Genomic DNA, 6,037 nt, shown 5'->3' on the forward strand with positions numbered 1-6,037 from the left:
GGGGGAAGAAGTTTGCTGTGTCAGTGTGGCCTCCATACCTGTCTGCTTCCTAAGCCTACCTGAAGCCAGATCCTGTCCTCAGTTTCTGTAACCCTGAGTCATTACCCAGCACTCTGTCAGCAACACATTTTTGGGAGGGTCTGGAAACTGCCAGGAAGGGAAGGAGCTGGTTTCGAACCATCAGTACCGCTATAAATCAGCTTCGGCGTATTTGAGGTTCCTGGCGGGTGAACTTCGTCTTTCCTTGTGCTGGACAGTTCTCCTCGGAGAGTCTGAGGACGGGCCACACCCACATTGTGGGCGTCTTTCCTTCTATCCTCTGATGCTGGACTAGGTCTTCTGCTCTCTTTGTTCGGTAAAGAGCCTGATGCCAGAAGAGGGAGTTTTCGTTTCTCCACGTCAATGGTCAAATACAAGACGTTGTACATGTTAGGCAAATGTTCTATGTGGGAACTAACCCTCAGTCTCTTCAAGAGGGCTTTTGATTCACACTTAATTTACATAAATGAACCCTTGTTAAGTTTTGGACTTCTTTTTAAAATAGTTTTAATATTTATTTATTTTGATATAATGTGTTTGTATGTTTTGCCTATGTTTATGTCGGTGCACCATGCACATGCAGTGCCCACAGAGGCCAGAAGAGGGCGTGGGATCTCCAGGAACTGGGGTTAACAGATGCCTGTGAGCTGCCATGTGGGAAGGGCGTGCACCCAGGTCCCCTGGAAGAGCAACTAACCATGGAGCCATCTTTCCAGCCTCCTGGATTTTCTTCTCATCATCTCAATGAATCTTCCCAACTATCTTGAAAGATGTTTAACAATTTTTTTTTTTTTTCAGGACAGGACTTCTCTATGTAGCCCTGGCTGTTCTGGAACTCAGCCTGTAGACCAGGCTGGCCTCGAACTCACAGATCTGCCTGCCTCTCTCTCCCAAGTACTAGGATTAAAGATGTGTGCCACTACTCTGGGCTACTGTTTGTTTTCTTTCTTCCTTCCTTCCTTCCTTCCTTCCTTCCTTCCTTTCTTTCTTTCTTTCTTTCTTTCTTTCTTTCTTTCTTTCTTTCTTTTCGAGACAGGGTTTCTCGGTGTAGCTCTGGCTGTCCTGGAACTCACTCTGTAGACCAGGCTGGCCTCGAACTCAGAAATCCACCTGCCTCTGCCTCCCAAGTGCTGGGATTAAAGGCGTGCACCACCACTGCCCGGCCCTGCTTGTTTTCTTAAAGATGGAATCTAGACGTAGGAATATTGGGTTTAGGAAGGCATGTCTTACCACTATTCTCCAGAGCCTAGGGCCGCTAAGAGCGTTTTAAACTAGACCCAGCTTTTCTTCCTTTCTCTCCAAGGGCATAGGCAGCAATATTCACTCTTTAGCGTTTTCCTTGAGGGTCCAAGGGTGCACAAGGGAAGAAGCAGGTAACATCCCAAGGGAGTTGTCAGTCTCCAGCTTAGTTTCTTCTCTTGTTGCTGTAATAAAATACCCTAACGGTCCGAAGTGGTGGCACATGCCTTTAATATCAGCTCTTGAGAGGCAGAGGCAGGCAGATCTCTGTAAGTTGGACTTCAGTCTGGTCTACAAAGCCAGTTCCAGGATAGCCAGGGCTACACAGAGAAACCCTGTCTTGTAAAAACAAAACAAAACAAAACAAAATAAAAACAAACGACAACAACAAGCCACCCTGACAGAAGCAGCTAAGGCAGAAAGGGTTTATTTTGACTCAAAGTTCAAGGCTACAGCCCATCATGGACGCGCTGGAGACAGAAGTATGAGGTACAGTCAAGTTGTACCCCACACCTGGGAAGCAGGGGTGGATGGATGCTCATGGATGCTCGTGCTGGGGCAGCTTCCCCTTTTTTATGCCGTCCAAGAGCCAAGCCACAAAGTGGTACTTTCCCCAATCAAGAGAATCCCTCACAAGCAGGGCCAGAGACTAATTTAATCACCATAACCACGCAGGTGTGCCTGGAGGCTGTCTTCTAGATGATTCCAGTCCCTGCCAGATTGCCTGTCATCACCAACCATCATCCACTGTCCAGATGCTATCAATAACTGATGGGAGAGCCTCATCAGCTGCCCACAACCCCCCCCCCCCCGTGCCCTTCCTTACCCCTCAGAGAAAAGGAAAAACACCCTGTCCACACACGTTGCCATTGGGTCTTCTGCCCTGTTTGTGGACTAGCAGATGGAACTATGGGAGAAAGGAGGCCATACTGTGGTGATGTCAGATGGAATGGGAGGGTTTAAGGATTTATTTATTTCATATATGTGGGTATACTGCCACTGTCTTCAGGCACACCAGAAGATGGCATCAGATCCCATTACAGATGGTTGTGAGCCACCACGTGGTTGCTGGGAATTGAACTCAGGACTTCTGGAAGGGTAGTCAGTGCTCCTAACAGCTGAGCCATCTATCTCTCCAGCCCAGGGAGTTTTTAAGGTGGGGTTTGGTTTATTCTGTTTTCTTCTCTGGCCCATTATAAGACAAACTAGTCAAATATTCTTTTTTTTTTTTTTAGACAGGATCACATTATGTAGCCCAGGCTGTTCTCAGCCTCCCAAGTGCTGGGATCACTGGATCATAGGTGTGTGCTATCATATCTGGCATATACTTGTTCTTTCAACAAATATTGAGTATCTTCTATTTGTGACATAATTTTTTTTTAATTTAAAGGTTCTATCTATCTATTTATTTATTTATTTATTTATTTATTTATTTATTTAGAGATAAGGTTTCTTTGTGTAGCCTGGAATTTACTCTGAAGACCAGGCTAGCTTCAAACTCAGATATTCTCCTGCCAAGGCTTTTTTATTTTTATTTTATGTGTATGTGCACTATGTTCATGTGCGGTGCCTGTGGAGGCCATTCAGAACATTCAGAGGACATCAGTTTCCCTGGGACAGGAGTCAGATAGTTGTAAACTGTCATGTGATTGCTGGAAATTGAACCCAGGTCCTCTGGAAGAGCAGTCAGTTCTCCTAACCACTGAGCCATCTCTCCTCCCCAAGATAATATTATTGTTGGCAAGAAAACTGTGGCAAGGCCAAGTTTGATGTCTGTAATTCCAGGATCCAAGAAGCTGAGGTAAGAGTGTCATAAGCCCAGGACAGCTTAGCCAAGATAATGGGTTCCGTGCCAGCCTAGGTTACACGGCAAGGCCCTGTCTCATGAAAAGACAGTAATACAGTATAAAAGAAAGCAAAGCCCCTGTTGTTAGCTTGTTTTCCATTACTGTAACAAAATACTTGAAGCTGAGCATGGTGACACATACCTTTAATTCTAGCACTTGGGAGGTGGAGGAAGAAGGATCTCTATGAGTTCAAGGCCAGCCTTGTCTACACAGTAAGTTCCAAGACAGTCAGTCAGGGCTACATGGAGAGATACTGTTTTTTGTTTGTTTGTTTGTTTGTTTGTTTTTGTTTTTTTGGTTTGGCTTGGTTTTTTGAGACAGGGTTTCTCTGTGTAGCCCTGGCTGTCCTGGAACTGGAACTCACTCTGTAGACCAGGCTAGCCTCGAACTCTCGAACTCAGAAATCTGCCTGCCTCTGCCTCCCAAGTGCTGGGATTAAAGGCCTGCGGCACCACTGCCCAGCGAGAGATACTGTTTAAACAAACAAACAAACAAACAAACCAAACAATGAAAGAAACCCAAGATAATGAACTCAGAAAAGGAAAAGGCTCGGGTTTTAGAGGTTTCATTGATTGGCCTATTGATTTTGGAATTAGGATGAAGCAGTACACAATGAGGGGCATACATAATAAAAAAAAAAGTTTGTTTATAGGCTGGAGAGATGGCTCAGCATCTAAGAGCACTGACTACTCTTCCAGAGGTCCTGAGTTCAATTCCCAGCAACCACATGGTGGCTCACAACTATCTGTAATGGGATACAACTATCTGTAATGGGAAGAGAGCGACAGTGTACAGTGTACTCACAATCATAAAATAAATAAATCTTTTTAAAAAAAGTTTGTTTATTTCCCAGTGGTCAGGAAGTGAAGGAAAGAAGTGATCATGCTTCACAGCTTTCTTGGTGTCAGGCCTGTCGTTGTTTCTTTCTGAGGGCAATGCTCTCATGACTTGGTCACCATCTGTGACTGGGGCCATCTCGGGAAGGTTCCACTACATCTCAAAGGTACAACACTAGGGGCCGGGCTTGCAACCAAAACATGAATGCTATCCAGATGCTAGTGCAAGTGTACAGGCTTTGGGGAGAGCTATTTAGGGTTTTTTTTTTTTCAGAGGGGGTCAGAGGGGAGGGCTAGCCTTTGTAAAGAGCACTGCAGTGCTGTTGGCACTAAGAGTCTAACAAGAGACATGGTTAGTCTAAGGACAAGGGCACTCCAGTAGGCACGCACCATCAGACCAGGCTCAACGGGAAGGACAAGACCTTCCTTACAGGGTCATTGTTCACACTGCATGGAACACTGTTGTAAAGTCATGTGGTGGATCTTATTACCGCAGGGGCAGTGGCCTGGACCCCGCCAACCTTGAACTCTTGGGGATTTTGTTGTTGTTGCTTCTTGCCTTGTGGGCGGGTGTCTTAGCCTTGATGCCCAGCACTGTCTACCCATCTGTGGTACTCATGAGATCTACTGACATGGCTCTGATCCTGATTTACTTGTGGTGCTCTTCTGGGTGGGTAGTCATGTAACTCTTCCGTGCCTCAGTTCTCTCATCTGTAAAATGGGGACACTGATGTCAACCCTGGCTTTCTTACAGGGCTCTGGGAACATTCAAGAAAGAGCCAGAAGATGGGAAAGGATCATTTAGAAACCCCTCATCTGCTTCTTGATTACAAACAACGGCCCGGTGGTGTGAGCCCCTCCATCTACAGTCACAGATCCTCTGCCTGCCTTTCTCAGCTCCAGTCTTGTGAAAATCTGCTTGAGACTTATTTTTGTGGGCTTGGTATTTTACTAGGGAGCATTTACATAGAGTTTACCTGTTGAGATTTACAGACATTTCTCAATCCCAGTTAATACTTATTGAGAGTTTACTAGGTACTGGCCATTTTGTGCGGCGTTACCACACAGATGACCTTATTCAATACAGAGAAACTTAAGGGATGAATGCTTCTGCTTCTTGTTTTCCCAGATGAGGAAGCCGAGCCACAGTGTAGTCACAGGCGGGCAGCTAAGTAGCTGTGTCACTGGTATTTGAAGATGATGTGTTGGGTTGTACGGCAAAGAGACTGTATCCTTTCGGCAACCCCACAACTCCTACATATAATATACTACACAGCAAAGGATTTATACACCTTAGGGGCTTTCTCTCTCCCTCAGGCTCCCTGGGTTGATCAGGTATGCATACCTGACCTTGCTCAAACTATGGATTGGTTCAAGGTTAACTTCACATAGCTCATTCTGGGATTGATGACTCCCAAGGCGTGCCCTTCTCAAGGCAGAAGTCAAGATGATCACAGGCTGAGCCAAACCATAACGATCCTGTTAGGTCCTTGGGTTGAGTTGGGTTCTCCAGCGTTCTCTATCAGCTGGGTTCTGTCACCTGCAGCTAAAGCAGGTCTTTGCTAAGACACTGAGTGTTGTATGTCCTAACTCCCACTGGAGAGAAGCAGCAGGTAGAGGATTGTCTAAGGACACAGGGAAGTGAGTGGCAGAGATTAGTTTTGAATTGAGGCACAGGGGACTCTGAAAGTCATGGGTTTTGTGGCCTTCTTTGTTCGAGCAGTTTCTTCAACCAACAGTTTCTGGTCACCCCAACAGCGCCATTCTGTTCCCAGTCTGTCATAAAGACACTGTGAACAAGATGGGAGAAATCACTTGAGCACATGCTCTAGGAGAATGAGAATAAAATTAAAAAGACACAGATGTGGGACTAAAAACAACTCAAAATGGCAGTAAGAAGAACCGGTGGCTGAAGGGCTCTGTGGAATACTCTCTTCCTCCCTCTGCTGTTGGTGCTGGAGATGCAGCCCAGGGACTCTGACATGCCAGGCAAGCGCCCTGGCACTAAGCCCCACCCCAGCCCTGTGAGTCTTCTCTCAGCAGTCCCATGTAGCCTTTATGACAGAATGAATCATC

The sequence above is a fragment of the Grammomys surdaster genome, unplaced genomic scaffold (genome assembly GCF_004785775.1).
Source record: "Grammomys surdaster isolate TR1022 unplaced genomic scaffold, NIH_TR_1.0 210, whole genome shotgun sequence".
Taxonomy (NCBI): Eukaryota; Metazoa; Chordata; class Mammalia; order Rodentia; family Muridae; genus Grammomys; species Grammomys surdaster.